Source organism: Gigantopelta aegis, chromosome 6 (genome assembly GCF_016097555.1).
Source record: "Gigantopelta aegis isolate Gae_Host chromosome 6, Gae_host_genome, whole genome shotgun sequence".
Classification (NCBI taxonomy): domain Eukaryota; kingdom Metazoa; phylum Mollusca; class Gastropoda; order Neomphalida; family Peltospiridae; genus Gigantopelta; species Gigantopelta aegis.
This window is the reverse complement of record NC_054704.1, coordinates 55,578,318-55,594,184: the sequence shown is the minus strand read 5'-3', so window position 1 is coordinate 55,594,184 and position 15,867 is coordinate 55,578,318. Positions and strand designations below refer to the sequence as shown.

The 15,867-nt window shown below is 37.8% G+C and overlaps 1 long non-coding RNA gene across 1 annotated transcript in view; it reads left to right on the top strand.

Moving 5' to 3' along the window:
• The first annotated feature begins 757 nt into the window (after nucleotides 1-757).
• The window catches only part of LOC121376065, a 34,810-nt gene continuing 19,700 nt past the window's right edge, over nucleotides 758-15,867 (top strand). The window contains exon 1 of the long non-coding RNA XR_005958395.1: nucleotides 758-817. This is a non-coding gene — a long non-coding RNA (uncharacterized LOC121376065). The remainder of the gene's footprint in view (nucleotides 818-15,867) is intronic.

Below are 15,867 nucleotides of genomic sequence, written 5' to 3'. Positions count from 1 at the left end.
ACCCCCTCCCCCGGCACTCACTCGTTTGAAAACGAAAATGTACAGGGTTCTTTTCCTAAGTCTATATAAATAAAGATGAGAGACAAACACACACACACACACACACACACACACAAACACACACACATACACACACACACACACACTTTAGATGCAGGGCGGTAGCTAGGATATTTTGTAGGGGGGGGGGGGGCAACTGAGTAGTTAATAGTCTAAAACTCCTTAAACGGTTAAGAAGAGAATTTTCTTTAAGTTTCTATAATGTTTTCCGGCCCTATTTTCCTAGTTTTGGTATTTCGATACATTTGACATTTATTTCACGCATTAAGACAATAAATAGAAATATAATACAACAGAAAGTACAAAATCTCTTTCATACCTTGATGGGAAATGATACGTTGATCTTTTCACGAACACCTGCTGTATCGCTGAATGATTCATTCCATTTATACTTATTTTCGTCCTTATATCCAATTAAGGTTCAAGCACGCTGTCTTGGGCACAAACCTCGGCTATCTGGGCTGTCTGTCCAGGAGAGTAGGTTAGTTGTTAGTGGTTAGAGTGGGAAAAGTCGATGTAATGGCCTTACACCCACTGATTGCGTCGTTAAACTCTCTCTGGCTGGTGTTACGTCCCTTTGACTGCATTTTGTTTTGTCGTACAGTTTTATGACGTCATAAACGTCTACACGTGACGTTTACGTAGCAACGTATTGCCTGAGCATTGTTCGTCTATCAGTATGGTGTTTTATTATAATTTTTATTTTTACTTCGGTTTTCTTTCTGGATTTACTGTTTGACGTATGAATATATTAAAGGTAAGTACCAATTTGTTACCTTACTATATCGTATCCAGGCCCGTACGCAGGATTTTTATTGGGTAGGTACGAATTGCTCGTGATGGGACCAATCAACATAAAAATAACCCCTCAAAACAACAACGATTACGTAACGTTATTTAAATTTTATAGAGAAAAGTGGACCTTTAGTAATTTGGGGGGGGTGCGTACACACCCGTCGCACCCCCACCACCACCACCCCCCCCCCCACCACCACCACCACCACCACCCCCGCCCCCACACCCCACCCCCCTGCGTACGGGCCTGCGTATCTATACTGTGATTCGAAACAAGTTGGGTAAAGTGATGAAAAGGCTATCGTGAGTCTGACTAAGTTGTTAACTTTGAAGCTGTATTTAGGGGCGGGTACCGCAATATGACATATTTTAGGAAAATGACCCTGATATCATAGAGAATGACCGACAAACCGTTATGAGAATTTTGTTTTATCAGGGTTATAACATCCAATGACTTCCGAAAGTCTTCAAAACGATTTATGGTAGACAGGCCATTTCACGATATTATGACGCATCATACGCCAATAAATTTCAACATTTCGGGCTGTGAAGATATTGCGAATGGGTTATGAAACTCGGAGTTTCGGTACATTCCTTTTTGCAGTGACATTTTCAAGTTTGTATTTCTTACAATTCACGGTAGAATCGAACCTGTTCTCTGATTGTTTTTTGCCCCTCCCAGCTAGTGCCCCACGACTGGTACCAGGCCCGTACGCAGGGGGGGGGGGGATGCGAGGGGTTCGTACGGACCCCCTATAGTCTGCCGAGGTCCGTCCGTGGATGTGTAAAAAAAAAAAAAAATAGTCTGACGATGTGAAATAATTTCAAATTTACTTCCCAGAATGCAGGAAAATGCATCTCCTGCATTCTAGATTTAAAAACATTTCGGGGGGGGGCATGCCCCCGGACCTCCTTAGCAACTCCGCCTTTTGGGTCGTCGTTTACGCACCCCCTCCCCCCCCCCATACATTTCTGCGTACGGGCCTGGGTATATTTAAGATCGTGGTACTTTCTGTCCTGTCTGTGGCAAAATTGCATTATAAAATAGCTCTTGCCGTTTAGTCTCTGAAGACTGAGTCAAAATTACCATGTTTGGCATCCAGCAGACGTTGATTAAGAAATCAATGTGCTCTTGTGTGTCGTTAAACATAACAAACTTTAACTGTTAACTTAAAATACACCAGTGGGCGTTTATAATCATTTCAGGTGATACTTTGGCGACAGTTTATCATTTAAAATAATTTTAAAAAAGTAAATGTATACTTGTTTACCCAATTTTTATCTCTAAGGCAATGTTTCAACATAGCAACCAGATTAATTTTGAAGAGAAATGTTGTAAACTATCAAATTACACCAGTTGTTTTCTTTTAACAAATACGTTTATCAAAACCTTATTTTAAGGCTTTTTCTGGAATTGGAATGAATGAATGAATGAATGTTCAACGGCATCCTAGCACACAAAAATACATCGGCTATTGGGTGTCAAACTGTGTCTGGAATTGGCTTTCATGTCTGTAATAATGTAGGTGGGGTTTTTTTTACACTAAATGTTAACAAAACCTGTGAAAATAGGTATGTCATACAGTCCGACTTAGAAGCGAATGTGTCTCGATCGGATCCCCCGCCCCCCCCCCCCCCCCCCCCCCACACACACATACAATCACGTCTGGGGGTTTACCCACGTTATGTATTTTTTGTCGCCTTAATCTGATTAAAATCAGATTCACAGTAGAGTCCATTCCAATCAGACTGTCGCCCCATAACATTACTAATACACACACACACACACACACCACACACACACCACACACACACCACACACACACACACACACACACACACGGTGGTCCCTCCAACATAAAATCCTGGTGATATTTTGCACCATATTTCTGTTTGCTGTTTGCAACAAAAATAAAGTCCAAGGAATACCAGCTATTGTGTAGTAATCGTTCGATACATCATCCTATACTTAATAGTTGGACATTAACTGTGATCTAATGCACCAACGTTGTCCGATGTTTTTTTTTTTTAAATGGTACATGTATCAACGTTTCCGTAGCGTGCACTCTGGCCACAGTCTACAATGATTTATGCTAGATGACTTTTTGGGCGAGCACTTTAATATTTAATAATTTTATCCAGACATGAGTCGAATGTTAGCTTTAGGTCCCTTGACGTAACTACTAAATTCGTATTCCAACTTCCGCCCCCCTTAAACTCACCACCACCACCACCACGGACACAACGGACACAAGGGTGGTGTTGTATTGTGCATATGCAAAGCAGCGAGGTTTTCGAACTGTGCGAGTGAAAAGCCCTGATAAAGGTATCTTTTTTTCCTTGCTGAACGACCTGCAAATTCTGTTCGAAACAGGAAAGGGACGCACAAAGCGTTGCATTGACATTAGTGACTTAGCAGAGTCACATACTCCAATACTGTGCTTAGCACTGCTGGGTTTGCATTGCTTCATGGGGTGTGATAGCACCAGTGCTTTTAAATCAAAAGGAAACGTCAAACCCCTCAAAATGTTGATGAAAAATGATAACTTCCAGAAAGCATTCGCAGAACTAGGGGAAGCATGGACAATACCTGCGGAAGTGGCAACATGCGAAATGTACGGGGAGAATGGAATAAAGAAAGTAAATAACCTTCGCCATGTTCGCCCGCTGTCAAAATGCGGAGACGATGGGACACTGAGTCAATGCCCCCATGCTAAAGCACCCTGATGGAGCACCTGAAACGGGTAAACGTCCAGGTTGGGGTATGGAAACGTGCTTATATGCCATAACCACCCATACCAGACCCAACCGAAGGACATGGATGGACAAATGATAATGGAGTGGAACCAAAGTGGAGTTAGAAGGATGTACTCCCAGTAGAACTTGTAGACATCCTTGAGACCATTCATCAGGATGACACAGAAACTGATTCTGAAGATGAGGAATACAGCGATAATGAGGACACAGATGATGAATCAAACACGGTTAGTGACGATGACACCTAGACTGCTTTCCAGCTGAGTTGTACCATTAGGTGGATCTAAAGGATCGCCTTGAGATTATCCGTGCACGAACATAATAATTAGATAAAAACAGTTAGGTGTGATTAATATAAAGGTTAATATGTTCACCAAAGAAATGAAATGTGTCATGTGAACACAAAACAAATACTTAACAGCATTTTGCAGGAAATAATAAAAAATACATTTCACTTAGCGGTACTTTTGCAGAAAAATGTGAAATTTTGGTGATGGATATGGAGGGGTTAAACTGCCTTATTAGTGTCCCAAAACTAATATAGTACCACCCAAATTATTCCAGGTTCCTTTTTTATATATTCTAAGCTAAGATTACCTGATTCATTCACCTTTCATGCACATGATGGCGATTTTATTGCAAAAAGTCTAAAAGTTTCACTTTCCTTCAAAAAACGCCACCTTTTGGCCTCTAGTTACATAACAAATGGGAAAATCTTCAAATAATTAATACTGAAGTGTAGAGTGGATCATTCCCGTTCCATTGATACCAAATATGTGCATATTATAAGAATATAAAGTGCTGATATTAACAATAATGTTTCCCATACCCCCAATGTAACCACTCGTCGTTGGTTTTCCTGTTAACATCATTTTTCTGAATTATGAGACCCATAATTATAAAAAATATACCAAAGAAGTTAAGATGTGGCGGGGGTGCACGGTGGCCCCACCTAGCCCATGGACTATTAGATGTTCATGATCAGCGTGACCGGGTTTGGCGACGTCCCATTGACCTTTCACCCCGTCAGCAAGTCTGGGGCATCATGGGGCGACGTGTCGGACAACTTGCAGGTCAGCCGACTACTTTGGCCGAGATGGGAGTTGCGCTCTAACAAGAATGGGCTAGGATACTCCATCATCAGAATGAACGCTTGACAAGGAGAATGTCTCGCCGGGTCCGTGCATGTTTGGCGAATCGCGAGGATCTCACCAGTTACAAACCCATGAAGCAAAAACATAAAATTCACCCTCTTTACCCTAAGCATCAATCAATCTGTGTTTCATCTCGCCAGGTCAATTACCCATGCATTAACATTTCACGCTAATATACTGTCTAATAACCTCCTTGTTATTTTGCAATAATTCCTATTAAAATATATAACGAACAATATTCATTATCTAATGTTATATTTTAATATACCTACTTATTTTGAACAGTATATAATAATAATAATTCATCATAAATGGAAACCAAATAAATGTAATGTAAATTCGGCTGTTCGTCTGATAACGTTACTGGCTTTATCCAGCGATTTGACTCATTGTCAAAATTTAATTAATTAATTAACTAATTAAAGAAGTAAAGTTGTTTTCACAATCATAAGCTACTGGACAAAAAATATGAAAAATATTCAATTTTCAAAATATGTCAATTTTCAAAATTGTGGAATATTCGTCCCTTCGTCGGAGCGCCGACGTAATGATCACATCGGTTACTTAAAGGTAGGGTCAACTCAAACAAGAGCCTTATGTGTTGGAAAGATACATACTCGGACCACCAACACAATGTCATACTGGCAATTTAACAAATGAAAAAAACCGTGTAATTTTATGATTTTAATGATTATTCCTGCTAACTGGGGCAGCCATTTTGTTTTGTTTTTGTGACGTCCGGTGGTATAGGTTGCACTATACCAATTAATTTCCGGCTGGGTCGAAGTTCGAGGTGTACCGAACTTTTGATAGAGAAGTTAACACCACAAGTCCTGTGATTGGTTATAAATGTGAGTGTGTTGGTTGTAAAAACAATTAGTTTCATCTGGGCTAAAAATGTATGCAATTTTATTTGATGTAATACCACCGTGTCAAGTAGCCTTGTGCTTGGAACATGTATGGGGTACCTGTAAAAAAAGTACTAAATTTTGTGCGAAACTAGGGGTGTTGCAGAAACATCTGGTTATACCGAAAATGAGCCATGAAAGGTACCATTTTCTGCAGTTAATACTTTGAGGTAGGGGTTGTAGTACTGATATTTATGGGTCACAGTTTGGTTGATATATTGCATATAGTGTTTTTAAACACAAACGTTAACATGGTCGCCTATGGGATTTGAATTGGTATAGTCCACCTATAGCACATATTCAGTGCATAATAAAAGATTATGATTTTTGTGATTTAATTAAATTAAACTACACTATTTGATTAATTAGCGGTCACTCGGCCCATGCAAGTTCACAATGACCTTGACCTTGACAATAATTACTGTACATAGCTCTGAATGGGAGTTTTGAACAAAATTAGCACCGAGGAAAAGTTGATTTTGGCCTATAATTCATACTATACCGAGATTTGAATGTTCTTATTTACATGGTGTTTGACTTGCCATATACAACTGCTCTTAAATATGTTAATATATCTAGGCAGTCTGAACTTAGATTTTAATAGCAATTTATTTTTATATAAAAAATAACATGTGCCAATATTGGGATAATGTCTTTAACTTCTATAAACATAGTTAATGTTTCATGTGTGTACTTCTGATAGCTTAACTTTTTAAAGACCTTGATTTTTATTGTCCTTTTGGCATATTTATAGGGTGCTAAGTCATATTTTAGACAAATTTGTAGTTTTAGGGGAAACATTTTTTTACTTTGAAGAATTTTTTTACCAAAGCCATAATTAAAATTTTTGTCACTATTGTGCCTTCTGTTCTCATTTATACATAACAATAAGCTTGTTAAACATATCTTTAGGTCTCCAGATCAAATCTTTTTTTAAAATAATCACTTAGTTTGCTCCCATGAAGTGTATTTTAAGTGTATACTAGATATGGAACCAATTTTTTCCAGATTTGATTATCTACCTTGGTGTAATTTGATGATTTATTTTATTGTTAATGCTGTATTATCCAATGTTAATAGCTAAATGATATGCTGGATTACAGATTGTAGGAATACATCCAATATACATATTGTATTGATCTGGATTAGAAAATAATGCAATAAAATAGATGTTCGGGTAATTATGTCACTTAAAAACAGGTTTTTTTAGTAATGAATCAAAAATAAATATGCGAAAGCTGCATGATAATTCCAGATATTACACATTTTTAAAACCTCCAACTACAGTAGGGTATACATAAAATATAGTCAGGAATATTGGTGGCTGCCAATGGTTTTGATGGTCCAATTTGAAAATCTGCATAGCTGATGGATTTGAAATTCCCGCACATGGTAACTTGAAGATGCCCACACTCAGCATACAGGATTTTCTTCCAACAGTGATGTGCAGGACATTAAGTCATTACTTCATACAGATGCAGTCATGTTGGTTTTCCTTCCTCAGACATTGTATTTTTTTAATACTGATATTTCTTTGATGTGCCTATTGAGGTCTTCATAATCTAGGGGTCAGTCAAGTACATGTGTTTCAATGGAATAAGTTTAAGGAGTTGAGGTACTCTGAATAGCCATGCTGTCTCTACATATATAGCTGAGCACACACACACATCTGACAATAAATATCTTCAGGAGTATTATTTTAAAAAAATTATTTTTTCAAATATGACATATTGCATTTGTACAAAACTGTACAAAATACATGTGTTTTGTGAGGTGTACATTAAATTAGGTTGCACTGTAGAAAACAACAGTTTCAGTGAGGTTGTCAGTTTATGTCAGAAGACACCAGATCCTGGTTGTCATAAAAACACATGATTCACCACCTTTTGAAACATGTATGTTATCAGTATAGGTTGCACTATACCAATTAATTTCCGGCTGGGTCGAAGTTCGAGGTGTACCGAACTTTTGATAGAGAAGTTAACACCACAAGTCCTGTGATTGGTTATAAATGTGAGTGTGTTGGTTGTAAAAACAATTAGTTTCATCTGGGCTAAAAATGTATGCAATTTTATTTGATGTAGTACCACCGTGTCAAGTAGCCTTGTGCTTGGAACATGTATGGGGTACCTGTAAAAAAAAAGTACTAAAATTTTGTGCGAAACTAGGGGTGTTGCAGAAACATCTGGTTATACCGAAAATGAGCCATGAAAGGTACCATTTTCTGCAGTTAATACTTTGAGGTAGGGGTTGTAGTACTGATATTTATGGGTCACAGTTTGGTTGATATATTGCATATAGTGTTTTTAAACACAAACGTTAACATGGTCGCCTATGGGATTTGAATTGGTATAGTCCAACCTATAGCTTGGGGCGAAGTGACGTCAGCTCCGTCCATCTCCTCTATGTACAGTGTAAACAAACGCTCTAATTTACGACAAGGCACTTCGCTTTCATCAACCTGACTTGTAAAACAACATAAATGACTTGATAGTATAATAAACTATTTAACTAAATATGTTTCAGTTTGCATCAATAGAACGAAATGGAGTTATAGTATTTTTATATAAAATTGCATATTATTAGGCCTATTGGTAGGGTACGTTCGAGCAAAAATGGGACGACATAATTGGTCAGGGTTTTTTATTTTAGATGGGAAAGTCTATTTAATCAAGGGTTTTATAGAATTACTTACAGTAATAAAGCAGGAAGGCTAATACGTCCATTACGATTTGAGGAATATCCGTGCGGTTATCACACAATACCCTGTGATCTTAATAAAAGAGGCACGTATTTTTAGTGTGTCTAAACACAGTGTCTGGGGACCGTCTAAATATACACCTGCCAATCAGAACCACAGGTACAGGCTACGGAAAGAAAAGACCAATTAACCAAGAAAACACTCCAATGACTATTATTTCAGTACATGGGTTAATTTATGTACAAAACATAAAACAGTTATTTCAACACTTTGACAATGGTGGTTTATTTTGTATTGAAAAATAATATATAATTGTTGCTGGCTTACTGGGATGACTATTATTACAGAACATTGCGATGCATCCGCAAAAATCAGGTATGTTTTGTTTCTTCTGTTCGAAGACCAATTCCTGACGTGACACGTTAGGTATTACGTAACCACCAGCTCGTCAGAGGGCGTATTCACTGGGATGATACAAAATGGCTGCGCCCGTTATATATAATAGTCGTCACATTTCACCGTTTTATTAATTAACTATAGGATTATACTTGTTGATATTAAGCAATAATGTGTATTATATATCGTTGAATATGCATACCAGGCCAAATGCCTTAATTGTCCCCTCCTTTAACAGCAGCAGAGATATGTCGTTTCGCACATACCACGTATTTTGATATACCTCGTTCTAACTAGTGCACTACGACTGGTATATCAAAAGCCATGGTATGTGCTGTCCTGTCTTTGGGATGGTGCATAATAAAAAAATTGTCGATGATTAATAAATCAATGTGCTCTAGTGGTGTCATTAAACAAAACAAACCTCTTTCTTTTGATATACCTGTGCTGTTCCAGAACCTAATGGGTCCAGCGATCGAGGTGGATTAATTACTGTACTTTAAACGAGTTCTTTACCATTGATCTATGTAATATGTTCGGTAGTGCTGGGCCGTATATATCGTTCGGTATTTTGATGTTATACCGATTTATCGTAAGCCTAAACGCAATCTAATTAAAATTAGCTCCACTATTACATGTGGATCTAACAGCAGCCCGGTGGAGCTCATGTCCAGCTGACCTTTCATTCGACCAATCAATACCTTACTTGCAAAATCATGCCAGTGATTTGAAAAGAATTTGAAAACATTCGGGATTATGTCGAGGGTGTACGAAATGATTCGGGTGAATTACGAAGTATGCCGGAAACTAATTTAAATATAACATTTTATATAAAATTCGTTTCAAGACGAAAAGAAAACTGTGATGGTATAGCCATAAAATCTGTTTATACTAGTATACAATCCAGAGTTTATTACTGCAATTTAAATTGTTATTTATAGATGAAATGTCACCTGGACATGGGAGTCCACGCATTGCTGTTAGGTGTACTGGTAAGATGCTTCTTTTGTGGTACAAAAAACTGTAAATCACTATAAGGAGCGTAATGACGGCACTTGCATAGCCTTTTTAGATAGTTCAAAAGCCTTTGATACAGTTTGGCATACAGGTTTATTGTATAAATTATCTGAAATTGGAATCCCTCCTAAGGTATGGCTCATCCTGAACAGAATTTACAACAACGCCAAATCGTGTGTTTTTGTAAACAATACCTTTTAGCATTATTTCAAACAGCAGAGAGGGCTTTTTCAAGGTAGCATACTTTCCCCAAAATTGTACGTTTTATATATAAATGATCTTCTAAACAAGTTAAGACATTCAAAGAAAGGTTCTATGATCCTAGGTGTCCACGTTTCATGCCCTACACAGGCCGATGATATTGCTGTTATCTCCCCTACAAATGGCAATATGCAAACTATGCTATTAATCTGCCAACAATATAGTCTGAAATGGAGATTTACGTTTTCATCGCTAAAATGTCAGATGATTAATTTCTGTAAAGAGACGGACCCACATCTCCTTTTATATGGGAAACAAATACCCTGTACGAATTCTATAAAACATGTTGGTATCATTTTAAATAAGCATCTAAATAACTGGGACCAGACGTTACAAGCATATAAAACAATCAAATCTATAAGTATGATAATATTGCAATCAAGGTGTCACCCACACGGACTGAATCCAACCACTAGTTTGAAGTTAGTCAACAATTTGTGTTTATCTAAAGCGCTCTACGGCTGTGAACTATGGAACACCATTACTGAGAACGAGTTATTGGCTTTAGAAAGGGCCTTTAGATTTGCAGTAAAGGTCTACCTAAAAGGACACAAACAATTATTCGTTTAGGGTTAGTCGGTACCATTTCAATTGAAGGCAGAATAGATATCCATAAATTAAATTTTCTACAACATCTCCTTCACTGTCCTGCATGGAGTTTACCCTACAGGATTATAACAAGTAGGTTACTATGTTTTAAGAACCAGTGTGTTCCCGTTCCGGTTGGTTTTGCAAGAGACATACACAGGATACTTGGTAAATATAAATTGATTACATATTTAAATAACTTTTATAAAACTTCCACATTTCCTCCCAAACAAATTTGGAAAAGAATAGTTAATAAAAGTGTTTTTGAATATGAGGAAGCAAAATGGAAATCACACATTTCTTCAACTCCAGACATTAATCATTTCCTGCAAATTCATCCAGACTTAAAAATGCACAATGCTTGGGAAATATCTCATTCCACTCCTTTACTAAAGGAGCAGGCCCATCATGTCATTAGTGTTGCGCTTCGTGGAGACCACAGTCATCCCAAGGATTGTGCACTCTTTGTAAAGTGCAATACTCTGATCTTCTTGTACATGTTATAAATTACTGTCAGTATTTATCAGAAATTAGAGACAGGTTTTGGTGTTCACTCTTTGATATTGGTCCAATGGAGCTAAGCACTGAATTGCATAATCTCTCTGACGATAAATTTATCGTATAGCTATTGTCTTGTAATTCTCCAATTAATGTTGACGAAGATACCGCAAAATTGTATAGTGAAGTTGTTATTTACTTCATCTACTTGTTAAGTAAAATCTATTTTAAAGCATTACTAACTAATTAAATATTTGCATACTGCAGATATTACTATATGTACACCTCAGTGTGTGTCTGTGAGTACGTGTGTGAGTGTGTTATATAACGTGTTTCTCATAATCTTGTAATTGTTTCTGACGTTTACAATAACTTGTCTTTTTTTTGTGCTACTTTCTTGTACTATTAATGCTATTGTAACTCTCTTTAAGAGGAATAAAGAATATATATATAGCCATAAAATCTGTTTATACTAGTATACAATCCAGAGTTTATTACTGCACTTTTCTCCCTGTTATTTCAATGCTGAAATAGATCAACAAGTTCACCTATTGCATAAATAGTCTTGACCGATATTTTTAGAATTTGTATGCTCCCGAATAACATTATAAAAGGCAAAGTGTAATTGGTCGATATTTAAATTGTTATTTATAGATGAAATGTCACCTGGACATGTGAGTCCACGCAATGCTGTTAGGTGTACTGGTAAGACCAGTAGAGCTAATTTTAATCAGATTGGCCTAAACGTAATTCTAAATTTGCTAACTATTTTGGGGGGTGTTGTTATTTGTTTGGTTGGGGGGTTTTTTGTTGGGTTTTTTGTGTGTGTTTGCGTGTGTGGTGTATGTGGAGGGGGTTATGGGGTGGCGTTTTTTTGTAGTTGTTTCATTTTGTTTTTGGTGTTTGTGGTTTGGTTTGAGGGTTGGGAAGGGGGTGTTTATTATTGTGATTTTGATGTGTTTGTCGTTGCTGTTCGTTTTTTGTTTGATGTGGGTATTGGGGTGTGTGTGTGGGGGGGGGGGTCTTTTTTTTGTCATTCAGGGTTCTTTTTTGTTGTTGTTTTTCTTTCTTTTCTTTCGGGTTTTTGTTGTTTTTTGGGGGGAGGGGGGAGAAGGTTTGCATGTTTAAACGGGTTATCACAAAACCACTTTTTTGTTTTGTTTCTTTGTGTGTTGTATTTTATTGTTGTTGGGGTTTATCTCCTTTTTTTTTGGTCTTGTTTTATATTATTTTTGTTGTTGTCGTTTAGTTTTTTTGGAGGTTGTTAGGGTTTGTTGTTTTGTTGTTGTTTTTTGTTGCACAGCTGGTGTAACGTTCGTACATAATATGTATTATTCTGTCTGTGGAGTGGTTCATATAAAAGATCCTTTGCTGCTATAATTGAAAATAAAAGCCAATAACGTGGCGGCAGCGGTTTTCCTCTCTATATGTGTGGTCCTTACTATATGTCCGACACCATATAACGTTAATAAAAATGTATTAAGTTCGTTGTCAAAACATGTTTCTCTTCCTTCCGTAGAACTAGGAAATTACCAAAATCTATAATATAATACGCAAGACTTATTTAACAGTTTCCGATCGTTCTGATCGCTTCTTCTCTTTGATATGCACTTCGACAGTCTTCTTTTTACTTACCCGATGCCACATTTCGCAAGGATGCTTTGGCACTCCGGTTCAGTCGAAAACCATACACATATCGAATTAAATATTGCATAGACAGATGAATTCCATAATAAATACAACGTCAATGGACGTCGCCATCTGTCACTTAACATAGAAGTGGCTATATACACGTATATTTGGGGGAGAGCCCAGTGTAAGCCACCATCCTGTGCTAAGCGCGGTTTACATCTAGTACTGAAGGGGCAGGATTTAGCTCAGTCGGTTGAGTGCCAGTTTAACGTGCTTGCGTCGTAGGATCGAACCACCTCGTTGGATCCATTCAACTGAATGAATTTTTTCTCGTTCATACCAGTGCACCACCACTGGACAAAGGCAGTGGTGTGTATTTTCCTGTCTGTGGAAAAGTGCATATAAAAGATTCCTTGCTGCATTAGGAGAAATGCAACGGGTTTTCTCTTATCACTGTGCGTCATAATCACCAAATGTTTGACATCCAAAAACCTATGATTAATTAATCAATGTGCTCCAGTGGTGTCGTTAAACAAAACAAACTTCTTCTAGTACTGAAATAATTTATCCAAAGTTTACATTTGAACCCGAGTTGGACCTGTGCCACATTGACTTTCGTTATTTTCAAGACGAACTTGAATGGCGTCCATGATTTGGAACAACACTGACATAACTGATAATGTAATTCCGTTAGATGAACTAGGCTGGTCTTGATGCAGGTTGCTGTCTGTTCCCTAGAGCACGACGGGGCCATCTGCGTGGCAATAACTGTCGAAGACGATACACATTTCGAACACAGTGTTCGACATCAATTGATCGTTAATATGGGTAACTCGGCATTCACTTGTTGCTAATGCCCGGCGGCCGAGATAACATCTGCAAACTGTTCAGTGCAAACAGGTAAGCGTAAGCGTAGGGTGGTTTTGGCAAGTTAGGATCTGTGATAGGTTCCCCTGGTTGCATTCCTTTCATCTCCTCATCACCGGCGTGGACCCGTCTGTACGGAGGGCGAGTGGCGGTCCATTAGCTGAGATCAAATACATATCTATGTAATCTAGTTGAGTATGATGATCACACATTTGGTGGGGTTTTTTGTTGTTTTTTGCTCTTATGATCTATTATTGGGGTTTGTTGGATAACACTTTTAGAATTATTGGTTTCCAATCTTTATTGGTTATCCAAATTTCTGTTTTGTATTTGGACACTCACACAAAATAGCACAATAAACCTTTAACGTTTTCGGCTTGCCCATCTTAATTATTAACAACAGTATTGTTTGTTTGGTTTTTTGTTTGTTTCTTTCTTTCTTTTGTGTGTTTTGTTTTGTCTTTTTCTATTTATTTTGTTATATATACATGTGTGTGTGTGTGTGTGTGTGTGTGTGTGTGTGTGTGTGTGTGTGTGTGTGTGTGTGTGTGTGTGTGTGTGTGTGTGTGTATATATATATACAATATATATATATATATAATGTGTGTGTGTGTGTGTGTGTGTGTGTGTATATATATATATATATATATATATATATATATATATATATATATATATATATATATATATACAATACAGTATTCATCCTGGTGTGGCTGGTATAGTGCTCTACCTCTTGGGGAGCCAGTATAAATATATATACCGTTACACCTTTTGTTAGAACATAAAATTTTCACGTTATGAGCGATCATCAGGTAAAGTGTAACTGCCCTGTCGTTACGTCATGAAGCAGTGACGTCACAACAGGCGCAGTGGGTACGGGCTATTCCTTTTCGGCTTAGCTTAAGTGGCTGTGTTAATCCATGTGGGAGGGTGTCGGCATTTGGATATAAAGTTTATTTCTCTTGTTTAGCGAGTTGGTGCCTTTAGCTTTCAGTACTTACAGTTTTTCCTCAAGGCATAGATTGCACTGCCCCGTGCTTCTCTTGAAGGTGTTCACTTTCCTTAGCATTCCATCAATCAGGCATGAAAACAGGAGCTAATAAAGAAGCACTTCCCGGCCGGCAGCATGTACCACAATCTCTTCAACAGAAACAACGTCAAAGTAAGCTACAGCTCTACGAAGAACATGAAAACGATCATACAACACCATAACGCAAAAATCATCGCTGAAGACAGCAACAAGCAAACAGAGAACAAATGCAACTGCAGAAATAAGGACGATTGCCCACTTGAGGGAAACTGCCTCACTAAATCAGTTATATATGAAGCTGCAGTACATACCACTAACACATCAAGCAAGACATACATTGACCTCACAGGAGGATCCTTCAAAGAAAGGTATGCCAACCACAAGAAGTCCTGTATGCACAGCAAGTACGAAAAGGAAACAGAGCTGTCGAAATACATTTCCGAACTAAAAAGAAAAAACGCTGAGTACACAATAACGTGGCGCGTAATAAGGAAAGTGAACACATTCAAGAGAAGCACGGGGCAGTGCAATCTATGCCTTGAGGAAAAACTGGAAGTACTGAAAGCTATAGGGACCAACTAGATAAACAAGAGAAATGAACTTATATCCAAATGCCGACAACCACCCACATGGATTAACACAGCCACCTAAGCTAAGCCGAAAAGGAATAGCCCGTACCCACTGTGCCTGGTATGACGTCACTGCTTCATGACGTAACGACAGGGCAGTTACACGTTACCTGATGATCGCTCACAGCGTGAAACTTTAAGTTGTAACAAAAGGTGTAACGGTATATATTTTTGTTGTTGTTATCTATCAATTAGCCAGTACTAAACGGAAACATAAACCCATAGCTCGAAATCACACATACACACATACGCACGCACGCACGCACGCACACACCGTCTTGGACAGAACTCTGGCGAAGTCAGAGGTTGTGCCCATCACAGGCTATTGGATGTCTTCACAGGAATTGTTGTTTTGCTATATTATTGGTCATGCAATATTTTAGTAAATTAACGCCTATGGTTGATTATAGCGAAGTCAAATACAATTATGATGATAATGATGATGATGACGACGACGATGATGATGATGATGATGTCTATGATGATGATGATGATGATGATGATGATGAAAATCTAGTATATAAAACACCGTGATATGTACTGACCTATAAAAGGTATCTTGCTGTTTCTT